Source organism: Hippopotamus amphibius, chromosome 1, assembly GCF_030028045.1.
Source record: "Hippopotamus amphibius kiboko isolate mHipAmp2 chromosome 1, mHipAmp2.hap2, whole genome shotgun sequence".
Taxonomy (NCBI): Eukaryota; Metazoa; Chordata; class Mammalia; order Artiodactyla; family Hippopotamidae; genus Hippopotamus; species Hippopotamus amphibius.
In genome coordinates, this window is record NC_080186.1 from 73,765,820 (window position 1) to 73,778,824 (window position 13,005).

Sequence of the window (13,005 nt, forward strand, 5' to 3'; positions counted from 1 at the left end):
AAAGAAATAAAAGGAATCCAAATTGGAAAAGAAGTCAAACTGTCACTGTTTGCAGATGACATGATACTATACACAGAAAATCCTAAAGATGCCACCAGAAAACTACTTGAACTAATCAATGATTTGATAAAGTTGCAGGATACAAAATTAACATACAGAAATCTCTTGCATTTCTATACACCAACAATGAAAGATCAGAAAGAGAAATGAAGGAAAGAATCCCATTCACCATTGCAACAAAAAGAATAAAATACCTAGGAATAAACCTAACTAAGGAGATAAAGGACCTGTACTCAGAAAACTATAGGACACTAATGAAAGAAATTAAAGACAACACAAACAGGTGGAGAGACATACCATGTTCTTGGATTGGAAGAATCAACATTGTGAAAATGACTATTCTACCTAAAGAAATCTATAGATTCAATGCAATCCATACCAAATTAACAGTGGCATTTTTTACAGAACTACAGCAAACAATCCTAAAATTTGTATGGAGACACAAAAGACTCCAAATAGCCAAAGCAATCTTGAAGGAAAAAACGGAGCTGGAGGAATCAGGCTCCTTGACTTGAAACTGTACTCCATATCTACAGTAATCAAGACAATATGGTACTGGCACAAAAACAGAAATATAGATCAGTGGGACAGGATAGAAAGCCCAGAGATAAACTGTGGTCAACTAATCTATGACAAATGAGACAAGGACATACAATGGAGAAAAGGCAGCCTCTTCAATAAGTGGTGCTGGGAAAATTGGACAGCAACATGTAAAAGAATGAAATTAGAACACTCCCTAACACCATCCACAAAAATAAACTCCAAATGGATTAAAGACCTAAATGTAAGGCCAGACACTGTAAAACAACTAGAGGAAAACATAGGCAGAACACTTTATGACATAAATCACAGCAAGATATCTTTCAACCCACCTCCTAGAGTAATGGAAATAAAAACAAAAATAAATAAGTAGAACCTAATGAAACTTAAAAGCTCTTGCACAGCAAAGGAAACTATAAATGACATGAAAAGACAGCCCTCAGAATGGGAGAAAATATTTGCAAATGAATCAACAGACAAAGGATTCACCTCTAAAACATATAACCAGCTCATGCAGCTCAATATCAAAAAAACAACAGCCCAATCAAAAAATGGGCAGAAGACCTAAATAGGCATTTCTCCAAAGACATACGGATGGCCATGAGGCACATGAAAAGCTGCTCAGCATCACTAATTATTAGAGAAATGCAAATCAAAACTATAATGCGGTATCACCTCACATCAGTGAGAATGGGCATCATCAGAAAATCTAGAAACAATAAATGTTGGAGAGAGTGTGGAAAAGCAAACACTTGCACTGTTGGTGGGAATATAAATTGATACAGCCACTATGGAGAACAGTATGAAGGTTCCTTGAAAAACTAAAAATAGAGTTACCATACAACCCAGCAATCCCACTAGTGGGCATATACCCAGAGAAAACCATAATTCAGAAAGACACATGCACTCCATTGTTCATTTCAGCACTATTTACAATAGCCAGGTCATGGAAGCAACCTAAATGTCCATCAGCAGATGAATGGATAAAGAAGAAGTGGTATATATATATATATATATATATATATATATATATATATATACACAATGGAATATTACTCAGCTGAAAAAAGTAATGAAATTGGAACATTTTTAGAGACATGGATGGACCTAGAGTCTGTCATACAGAGTGAAGTGAGTCAGAAAGAGAAAAACAAATATCGTATATTAACACATATATGAGGAATATAGAAAAATATTACAAATCAACCAGTTTGCAAGGCAGAATTAGAGACACACATGTAGAGAACAAATATATGGACACCATCTAGGGAAAGCAGGGGTGGGGGGGGGTTGGGTGGGATGAACTGGGAAATTGGGATTGCAATATATACATTATTAATAAGAAAAAAAAATTGGACTTCTTAGGTGGCACAGTGGTTAAGAATCCACCTGCCAATGCAGGGGACACGGGTTCAAGCACTGCTCCAGGAAGATTCCACATGGCACGGAGCAATTAAGCCCATGTGCCACAACTACTGAGCCTGCACTCTAGAGCCCACAAGCCACAACTATTGAGCCTGTGTGCCACAACTACTGAAGCCCGCATGCCTAGAGCCCGTGCTCCACAACAAAAGAAGCCACAGCAATGAGGAACCTGCGCACCACAATGAAGAGTAGTCCCCGCTCTCCACAACTAGAGAAAGCCCATGTGCAGCAACGAAGACCCAATGCAGCCAATAAATAAATAAATTAAATAATAAATCATGTATATTAAAAAAAGAAAAAATTCAAATTGTACACTTTAAATATATGCAGTTTATTGTATATCAATTGTATCTCAAAAGTTCTAAAAAAGAAAAAAGAAGAAAAATGTAAGAAGCAGATTGGTTAAGGACCTTGGGACTCAGGGAATAACAACAGGGTGAGTTTTCTACATTTTCTTTTTGACTAATATATCCCATATGTGGAACTGAAGAAGAAAGTAACCTGTGAATGCTAATGGGAAGACACAGGAAAAGAAAATGGTCCTGTGTGTGTGTGTGTGTGAGAGAGAGAGAGAGAGAGATCAGGACACTCGATGACTGTTCTCTTGTTCTCTGTACATCCCCTGCTCCACCGGTCCCTGCCTCATATACACCCTACACAAGACTGACCTTCTTTTTTAATCACAGAGCCCAAACAGTAATTGCCTACGTGCTTGACCCCCGCCCCCAGCTAGTGATTGTTCTAATCTTCAGATCAGAACGTCTCCATCATGACAATTTATCAAAGGAATAATGAGGGACATGCCCCTTTGATGGTTTCCCTGGTAAGTGATGAGCCAACCTCATGTTAATTCTCCCTATAACAAGTAACCTCCCCTTTCCCATGGTAGTGAAGACTGAGACTGCTGCCTTGTCCTGCCTGCTTTCTGCTGTACATGGTGGGGTGTCACTTCAGGGCCTTGCCTCAGAAGTATAAGATCCCTTACCCAAGAAATCATTGATGTCTCTGTCACTGACTCCTGGCTCTTTCTTCAGTCCTACAGCTGGGCAATTACAAGGCTTTCAGGCCTGTTGGGTGCAGCCCAACAGTGTGTGTGTGTATTCTCTCTCTAGCCAAAGAACCGGGAAAGAGGTAGACAATCAAGACAAAAAACTTTTAGGCAATGAGTGCTCTACTTCAGCCAAACACAACAGAAAATCTGTGGCCCCACCCCACCCACACCACCAAAGGCTGAGTGGGAGCCTAGACTTGTAGCCTTGCTATGGATGTGGTGTCACTTCTATGGGAGTGGTGTCAAAGAAGACCAAGTAGGGAGCCAGGAATTTCACCTTTGAAGACCAGTAACAAATACCCTTCCTCCCTCCCCTTCCCCACAATATCAGTGAAGTCTATGTGGGGAACCAGAACTTCCACCCCAACACAGAGGTAATGAGAAGCCCCTTCTGGTATCATTGGGAGTCAAGTGGTGAACCTCTATGTGGTAGTAATGAGGTGTCACTCACCCTCCACTGTTTGAGCAATGCCAGAAAAAGCCAACTAAAACTGAAGGTTTAAATAAGATCCACGGTCTCAAAGCATAATATACAAATATCCAGATTTCAGTAGAAAATTACTTGTTGCACCAAGAAACAGAAAAATCTCAAACTTAATGAAAAAAATTATTAGATACTGACACCAAGATGACAGAGAGAATAGAATTATCTGACAAAAATTTTAAAGCAGACATGCTAAAGATGCATTAGTAAGCAATTATAAACACATGAAACAAAGAATAAATGGAAAACCTCAACAAAGAAATAAAAGATATAAAAAAGAATCAAACAGATAGTTTAGGACAGAAAAATAGAATGGTTGAAGTACATAGTTCAACGTATGAACTAACCAACAGAATGGAGATAACAAAGGAAAGAATCTGTGAACTTCAAGACAGAACAATAGAAATGACCTAATCTGAATAACAGAGGGAAAATAGACTAAAATTTTTTTTAAATTAACACTTTAGAGACCTCTGGGATTATAAGAAAAGATCTAACATTCACAATATTGGATTCCTAAAAGGAGAGAAGAAAGAAGATAGTATTGAAAAGTGCTTAAAGAATTAGTGGCTGAAAATACACCAAATTTGGAAAGTAATATAAATCCACACATTCAGAAGTATGAATGAACCCCAAAGACTATAAATATAAAAAATCTCAAGCCAAAGTACAACATAATTAAATTTCTGAACAATAAGCAAAGAAAAACAAAATCTTGAAAGCAACCAAAGAAAAAAGATACCTTCCCTACAGAAGAGACACAATTAGAATGACGAGACTTCTCATTAGAAACTAGGGTGATGAAAGAAAAGAAGTGTCAACCCAGAATCCTATACCTAGGGAAAATATCTTTCAGGAATTAAGGACAAATTAAGATATTCCAATTAATGAAAACAAAGAATTTGTCACCAGCAGATATATTCTAAAAGAAGTTTTCTAAGTGGAAAGAAAATGACAAAAAAACTTTGGGATTTTAAGAAAAAAGAACACAATATGACTTCCCTGGTGGTACAGTGATTAAGAATCTGCCTGCCAATGCAGGGGACACAGGTTCGAGCCCTGGTCGGGGAAGATCCCACATGCCTCAGAGCGTCTAAGCCTGTGCACCACAACTACTGAGCCTGTGCTCTAGAGCCCGTGAGCCACAACTACTGAGCCTGAGTGCCACAACTACTGAAGCCCACATGCCTAGAGCCCGTGCTCTGCAATAAGAAAAGCTACTGCAATGAGAAGCCTGCACACTGCAATGAAGAGCAGCCCTCGCTGGCCACAACTAGAGAAAGCCAGTGCCCAGCAACGAAGACACAACACAGCCAATAAAAAATAAACAAAATTTAAAAAGCAAAAAGAGAAAAGAACACAGTAAGCAAAAATATGGGTAAACCAGAGAAAACCATAATCCAAAAAGAAACATGTACCATAATGTTCACTGCAGCACTATTTACAATAGCCAGGACATGGAAGCAACCTAAATGCCCATCAACAGTTGAATGGATAAAGAAGAAGTGGTATATATATATATATATATATAATGTAATATTACTCTTCCATAAAAAGGAATGAAATGGAGCTATATGTAATGAGGTGGATAGACCTAAAGTCTGTCATACAGAGTGAAGTAAGCCAGAAAGAGAAAAACAAATACCGTATGCTAACTCATATATACGGAATCTTAAAAAAAAAAAAATGATACTGATGAACCCAGTGACAGGGCAAGAATAAGGATGCAGATGCAGAGAATGGACTGGAGGACACGGGGTTGGGGGGTGGGGGGCAAAGGGGAAGCTGGGACGAAGTGAGAGAGTAGCATAGACATATATACACTACCAACTGTAAAACAGATAGCTAGTGGGAAGTTGCTGTATAACAAAGGGAGATCAACTTGATGATGGGTGATGCTTTAGAGGGCCAGGACAGGGAGGGCGGGGAGGGAGGGGATATGGGGATATATGTATAGATACAGCTGATTCACTTTGGTGTACCTCAAAAGCTAGTACAAGAGTGTAAAGCAATTATTTTCCAACAAAGAGCTTGAAAAAAAAATATGGGTAAATATATTTTTCTTTCTCCTCTTGCGTTTTCTAAATTAATTTTGATAGTTGGAGCAAAAATTACATCTTCTAATATAGTTCTAAATACATAGAGAGGAAATATGTTAGACAATTATAAATGGGGGTGAGGCTAAAAGGAGGTAAGGTTTCTATATTTCACTCAAACTTGTAAAATGATGACATCAGTAGACTGTGATAAGTTCTGTAAATATAGTGCAATACATGGCTACACTAAAAAAGCTTTACAAGGTAGACTCAAAAATACTATCAAGAAATCAAAGTAGAATTCTAAGCAATGTTCAAGTAAACCATAATAGGAAAAAGAAAGCAGAGAAATGAAAAACAGAAAACATAGAAACAAAAATTTAAATCGTACACTTAAACCTGGCATAACAATAATTACAACATATCTAAATGGTCTAGACACATTAAAAGACAAAGATTGACAAGGTGGATTTAAAAACACCCAAGTATATGCTGTCTACAGGAAATTCTCTTCAAATGTAACAATATAGTCAGGGTGAAAGTAAAAGGATAGAAAAATGTATCATGCAAACATTAATCAAAGGAAAAGAAGAGCAATTATATAACATCAGATAAGCTTACACTGAATCAAAGAAAATTATCAGAAACAAAGAAGGACATTATATAATGATAAAAGGGTCAATCCATCAAGAAGACACAGGAACCTGGTGTACCCCCCAAAAAAATAAATAAATAAATAAATAAATATTTAAAAAAAAAAATACTCAGGAAAAAAAAAAAAAAAAAAAGAAGACACAGGACTCTTGAATGTGTATTCTCTGCATGGATCAAACATCAGAGCTACAAAATAGGTGACACATAAACTGACAGAACTTAAAGAAGAAATAGATAAATCCACAAGCATAATTATTGGTAGAATAATTAATATTATTAAGTAATTAATAATTAACTTTAAATAATTAATGTTAATAATTAATACTTATGGGTATATAAAATATAATTGGTAGAATAACTAGGCAGAAAATCAGCAAGGACCTTCAACAACTCAACAACTTCATAAACCAATGGATCTGAGCAGCATTTATAGGAAAACTCACCCAACAAAAGAATATACATTCTTTTAAAATACCCACGGAACATATACCAAGATAGACCACATCCTAGGCCATAAAACAAACCTTAATGAATTTTTTAAAATTGAAGTTATACAGTGTGTTCTCTGATGAAAATGCAATCAAACTAGAGACTGGTGACAAAAGATAATAGGAAAAAATATTTGTAAGCTAAACAGTACGCTTCTAGATAGTCCATGGCTCAAACAGGAAGCCTCAAAGAAACTTAAAAAATACACTGAACTGAATGAAAATGAAAAAACAACATACCAAAGTTTCTAAGACAACTAAAGCAGTGCTTAGTGGGAGAAATTTATATAACTAAATGCGTATACTAAAGAAGAGTCTCTACCACAAGAATCTAAAAAACCAAGACAAAATGAATTAAAAGCAAGCAGATGAAAGAAATAACAAAGATAAGGGCAAAAATCAATGAAATTTAAAACAGAAAAACAATAGAGAAAATCAGTGAAACGAAGAGCTGGTTTTTAGCAAAGATCAATTAAATTGACAAACTTTCAGCAAATCTGACAAAGAAAAAAAGAGAGAAGACATAAATTATGAATACCAGGTATAAAACAGGAGAAATCACCACAGGCTGTGCAGAATCCAAAGGATAAAATAGAATACTACAAAAAGCTCTACACTCATAAATTTGACAAATTTGAATAACTGAGTCAATTCCTCAAAAAACACAACTTACCCAGTATGAGATAGATCACTAGACTAGCCCTCCAATTATTAAAAAAATTGAATTTATAGTTTAAAAACTCCCCTCCAAATCTCCAGGCCCAGATGGTTTCATTTGAGAATTCTATTGAAAGTTTAAAGAATTAACACTGAATCTATACAATGTCTTCCAGAAAATAAAATAGGAGGAAATACTTCCCAGTGCATTTTACAATGTTGTATTACCCTGACACCAAATCAAACAAAGATAGTACAAAAAAAAGGAAATTACAGACCAGTATCCAAGTGCTGGCACAACTGTTGTAATATTGTCCTATATTGCAAGATGTTATTCTTGTGGGAAACTGGGTAATGTGCAGAGATATCTCTACATTATTTCTTACAATTGCATGTGAATCTAAATTATTTCTAAATGAAAAATTCACCTACAAAAACTTGTTTCCTTTATGTCTCATATACTGAACTATTTTTACTGAATAATATTTTAAGTAATCATTCTTTTTCCAATTTTAATTAATCAAACAAATTTCTAAGTTGGAGTCAGTAGTTTATGTCAACATCAATATCAAAGAGATGAAGAAACTGAGATCCAGAAAAGTTACATGGCTTGATCAAGTTTAACACCACCTTCATTACTAAATTACGACGTGTCCATGATGCCCAATTTATACTTTCCACCAAAATATTAGATTGAACTATATAAAATTACCAATATTGAGCCATTGTTACCTATAAAAAACAGGTTTAAACCAGTATATAATCACCATTGTGGAAAGGACTTTGAATGCTGCTGTATTTTCTAATAAGCATTTATTTAGTATCACATACTTAATCGAATATGAAGTGCTTAACTCTACGGAATATGTCATTTATTCTCCTTTGATGTATGACTACTAGCATTGTCGCCAGGACTTGGAATCCCTCAGGAACTACCTGAAATCTCATTCCCCCCCATCCCAATCTGAAGTCCTCCCATATCTCTTGTGCCCTGTCAAATTGAATTCTCAAAGCACCATGGGAAAAAAGCTGGAGGATCAGCACTTGACCTATGGTCATCCCAAGACATAGCCCCATGGCCTAATCCCAAAGCTTCCTCTCTCACAAGCGCCACCTAAGAAGCTCTAGGTCTAAATAAGCATAAAACTATCCTCAGGGCTTGTGAGAGTTTTCCAGACTGAAAATTGTTCTTAGTCCTCCTTTCTGTTTCAGACTAGAATTGGATCTAAGTGGGTGGGTATGAGTGGAGGAAAAGATGGAGACCCCAGTATCAACCTGTCCTAGGAGTCTTTCACACTGAGGGTGATCCAGGACATTTAAAAAGCCCATGGACTCTCCATCGAGCAGGTCCCAGTGCCACCAGAATGCACTGCTCCCTGGTCACACCAGCAGCACATTTCTACCCAGCTGCTCTAGGTTCTTGCTTTTCAATACCTTACCTAACAGTTGTCTCCTTATGGTCCATAATCAATACAAACTAGAGCAAAGAACCTAGATACTCATCCCAACTCTGCCTATGAGCAACACCATGACTTTAAGCATCAACTTAATTCCCCCTATCCTTGCTTGTTTGGCCAATAAAGTAGTGAAAATACTGGTGTAACAATCTAATGAGGTAGTGCAATGTTTTCCAAACCACAGTATGTTTATTATTCATGATATATGAGATGATTTTAGGTGGTTTATATCAAAATATTTATCTTCAGTACTTTTACTCATACCTTACAGGAGAAGATAAATGGTTTCCTTTTTATATTAAATTCCACTTTAAAAATAAATGTGTGTACATTTTCAAAATATAAAGTCTTTTAGAGACTTCCCTGGTGGCACAGTGGTTGAGAGTCCACCTGCCAATACAGGGGACACAGGTTCGAGCCCTGGTCTGAGAAGATCTCACATGCCACAGAGCAACGAAGCCTATGCACCACAACTACTGAGCCTGTGTTCTACAGCCCGTGCTCCACAACAAGAGAAGCCACCACAATGAGAAGCCCACGCACTGCAATGAAGAGTAGCCTCTGCTTGCCCCAACTAGAGAAAGCCCGCATGCAGCAACGAACACCCAACACAGCCAATAAATAAATAAATAATTTTATTTCTTTAAAAAAAAGTCACAAAGAAAAATATTAAGTACATAATATAACAAAATGACTTGTGAAAGAAACTGATGTACTGGAAACCAATTGAACACATGTTGTGCTTGTCAATGTAAGACATCTCGTCTGGTCATTTCAACACTGCAATAGAAAGGGTTGTGCATGCCTGAATTATCCATATGTCCATTCATATCGACAAAATGTACTAGTTAATTGCTTCACTTTTTTCTTTGCCAGAATATACAGTCCCAAAGTATGCAATCACTGCTACCACAAACCACCCCAGACTTCATGTCACATCACATCGCTGTCCTCCTGCAGCTTTCAGCTTCCAAAATAAGCTCCTCATCTCATGTTTTTAACCCCTCAGAATCCATGTCATTCACTTTGCTCACACAACCTTGCCTACCCTGTTGCTGCTACACTGCAACCAATTCGTCCTGCAAGATTTATTTCAAAACTCACCTGTGTCTGGATATCTAGATAACTACAATGCTTGCAGATGATTTATTTACTTTGAAAGTTCCCAGTATTGATGACTATAGTTGGTTTTCTCTGGGCTTGCAACAGCAAGACCAAAGAAATAAACAGAAAATTACAATGATGGATAATAAGTGCTCCATCATAGTGGAGGAGGTAGTATATGAAAACGCTGGAGCCAAACCATCTGGGTCTGAATTCTGGCACATCGCTTGCCACTTGGAGAAGATATTCAGCCTGAGTCTCAAAATCTCATCTGAAATTGGGAATAATAACAATTGCTACTTCATAAGGTTATTGTGAGGATTAAATGAGTTAGTATAGGGACATGCTTAGACAATACCTAAAATACTAGTTAATGTTATATGAAGAAGGCACCAATGGCAACATAGAAGAGGTGCTCCTAACCAACAGTCCTAACCAAGAGGCTGCCTGGAGAGGACAGAGTCCGATTCCGTATTGCAGGACAGGTGGGAATGTATGTGTGCTGGGGGAGGAGAGTGGGTAGAGTAGGATGGACCAGTCAGTGGTATAAGCTGCAAAGTCATGCAAACGTGGGTATGGGAATGAGGGGTAAATGTGCTTGGCATATTACAGAACTGCATGTGGCATCTCTAGTTCAACAGAACTGAGGTAGACAGTGATGGAAAATGAGGCCATGCAAGTCACAGGAAGGCTTTGAATATCATCCTCACGGGCTTGGGGAAAAAGGTATTTGAGTGTCTGCTATGTTCCAGATGCTATTTTACTTTAGGGATTGGACAGTAGAGTACAATAGGAAAGCATTCACAGCCCCTATATTTGGCACAGCCTAATTAGGATGATAAATACATAATTAAATGACAACAGATAACTACTTAATTGAAGAATGTAACAAATGCTATGAAAGCACAATGCCTACGTTTATTTTTTCCAAAGACACGAACGAAGTCTTAACAGATGAGTAAGATGTTCACCAAACAACAAGCAGGAAATCAGAAAGGTTGCATTATTTACCAAAAAACAATTATATGGCATTATGTGCCAAACTCTTAGTATACATTTTTTAAAGTATTGTATTATTAATCCTTATAACAAGCAGTTTTATTATTAGCAGTTTTTATTAAACCCATTTTAGAGATAAGGATCCCCACGATCACACAGTAAACCAGTTTTCTTGATTAGCTACATTTAGTTTTCTTAAGAATACAGTACTCTTCATACAGTAGATACTCTATCACTACTGCATTTGGCAATTAGACTAAATGTGATATTATTCTTTCTTTTTTTGTACATTAGAAGACATTTTAATTTGCAAATTCATTTCCAGCCAAGATTTGTGCAAAATAAAATCTAATTTATGACAAAGAATATCAAACTTGCTAATCAATTCTTTTTTAATGACTTCCCAGGAAGAAACTGGTGTTGGCTATGATTCTTTACACAGCACTGTTATCTTCCAACCATATTGCTTTTTAAAAGTATTCAATCTATTTTTATACTTTTTCAGAAATGAGGATTGCATTATCTATTTACCACAAAAGGAGAACTTTTTTGCTCAAATGGTAAAAAAGGAAGACTTTGTTTTCCTTTGAGTCACTTATTTCCAGGTACATTCACTTTTATTTCCATCACTTCTTTACTGCTTGATCCCTAATGCTTTCTATACTGATCTGTTAACTGTGGGAGTTTTTTGGGTTTTTTTTCAAGGTCTTCATTGGAATATAATTGCTTTACACTGCTGTGCCAGTTTTTGAGGTACACCAAACTGAGTCAGCTGTATTTATACATATATCCCCATATCCCCTCCCTCCTGCGACTTCCCTCCCACCATCCCTATCCCACCCCTCTAAGTCATCACCCATCATCGAGTTGATCTCCCTGTGTTATGCAGCAGCTTCCCACTAGCTATCTATTTTACATTTGGTAGTGTATATATGTCAATGCTACTCTCTCATTTCATCCCAGCTTCCCCTTCATTCACTGCCCCCCACCCCCCCGCCGACCCTGTGTCCTCAAGTCCATTCTCTACATCTGCATCTTTTTTCTTGCCCTGTCACTGGGTTCACAGTACCATTTTTTTAGATTCCAAATATATGAGTTAGCGTACGGTATTTGTTTTTTTCTTTCTGGCTTACTTGACTCTATATGACAGTCTCTAGGTCCATCCACCTCACTACAAATAACAATTTCATTCCTTTTCATGGCTGAGTAATATTCCATTGTATATGGTATTATTCTTATTTGTACATAAAGTTTCAAGTTCATGACACACAGTCCATGTTCATGACAAAAAATTCATGAAAAAAAATTATATATTTTCACTTTTAAAGCCCTGAATTCCATGGACTATTATAGATGGTTGTGAAATACTAGCAGGTTAATCTATATACATTTAAAACTTCAGAAAACATCAACATTGTACATTTCATATTTAGTATGAACAATGGTCACATGATCCATCACATTGCTTGCCCTGACAGTAAAGAAAATAAAGTGAATATAATCAGAGGATTAGGTGAGGACCACACTGATCACAACAGTCTTGAATATTCGTTGCTGGCAGATGAGGAATAAAGCTGAAGGTCATTGTAGAAAAAGATGAACATGTTTCTTTTTACTTGTCTTCTTCCACAGTTATAATCCAATTTCCTCTGAACACTTTGCCAGACAAAGATGAAGCAGCAGCTCCCTGGACATCTGAAGGGGCAAAGCTCACATTCACACTGGACATGATCAAATGAAAATTTATTGACTTACTTACAGCAATTACTCAAAATGTCCAACTTATGGACTGCTTTCACATACTTTATCTCCTTCAGTCTTCATGAAAACTCTGGAAAATAGCTAATATCATCCCTATTTCACAGAGAAGGAGAAAGAAGCTTAAAGAAGGCAAATGATGTAGCTAATTATGGCAGGACTCCCATCTGGGTAGTTACCTCCAGGTCCACTGAGTCTTATATTCCTTGCCTATCTCTATTTGGAAGGTGTCTGACATTAGCTATGGCCATAGAGGAAGTACTGGTTAGACTCACCATTTTATGAGCCTCTT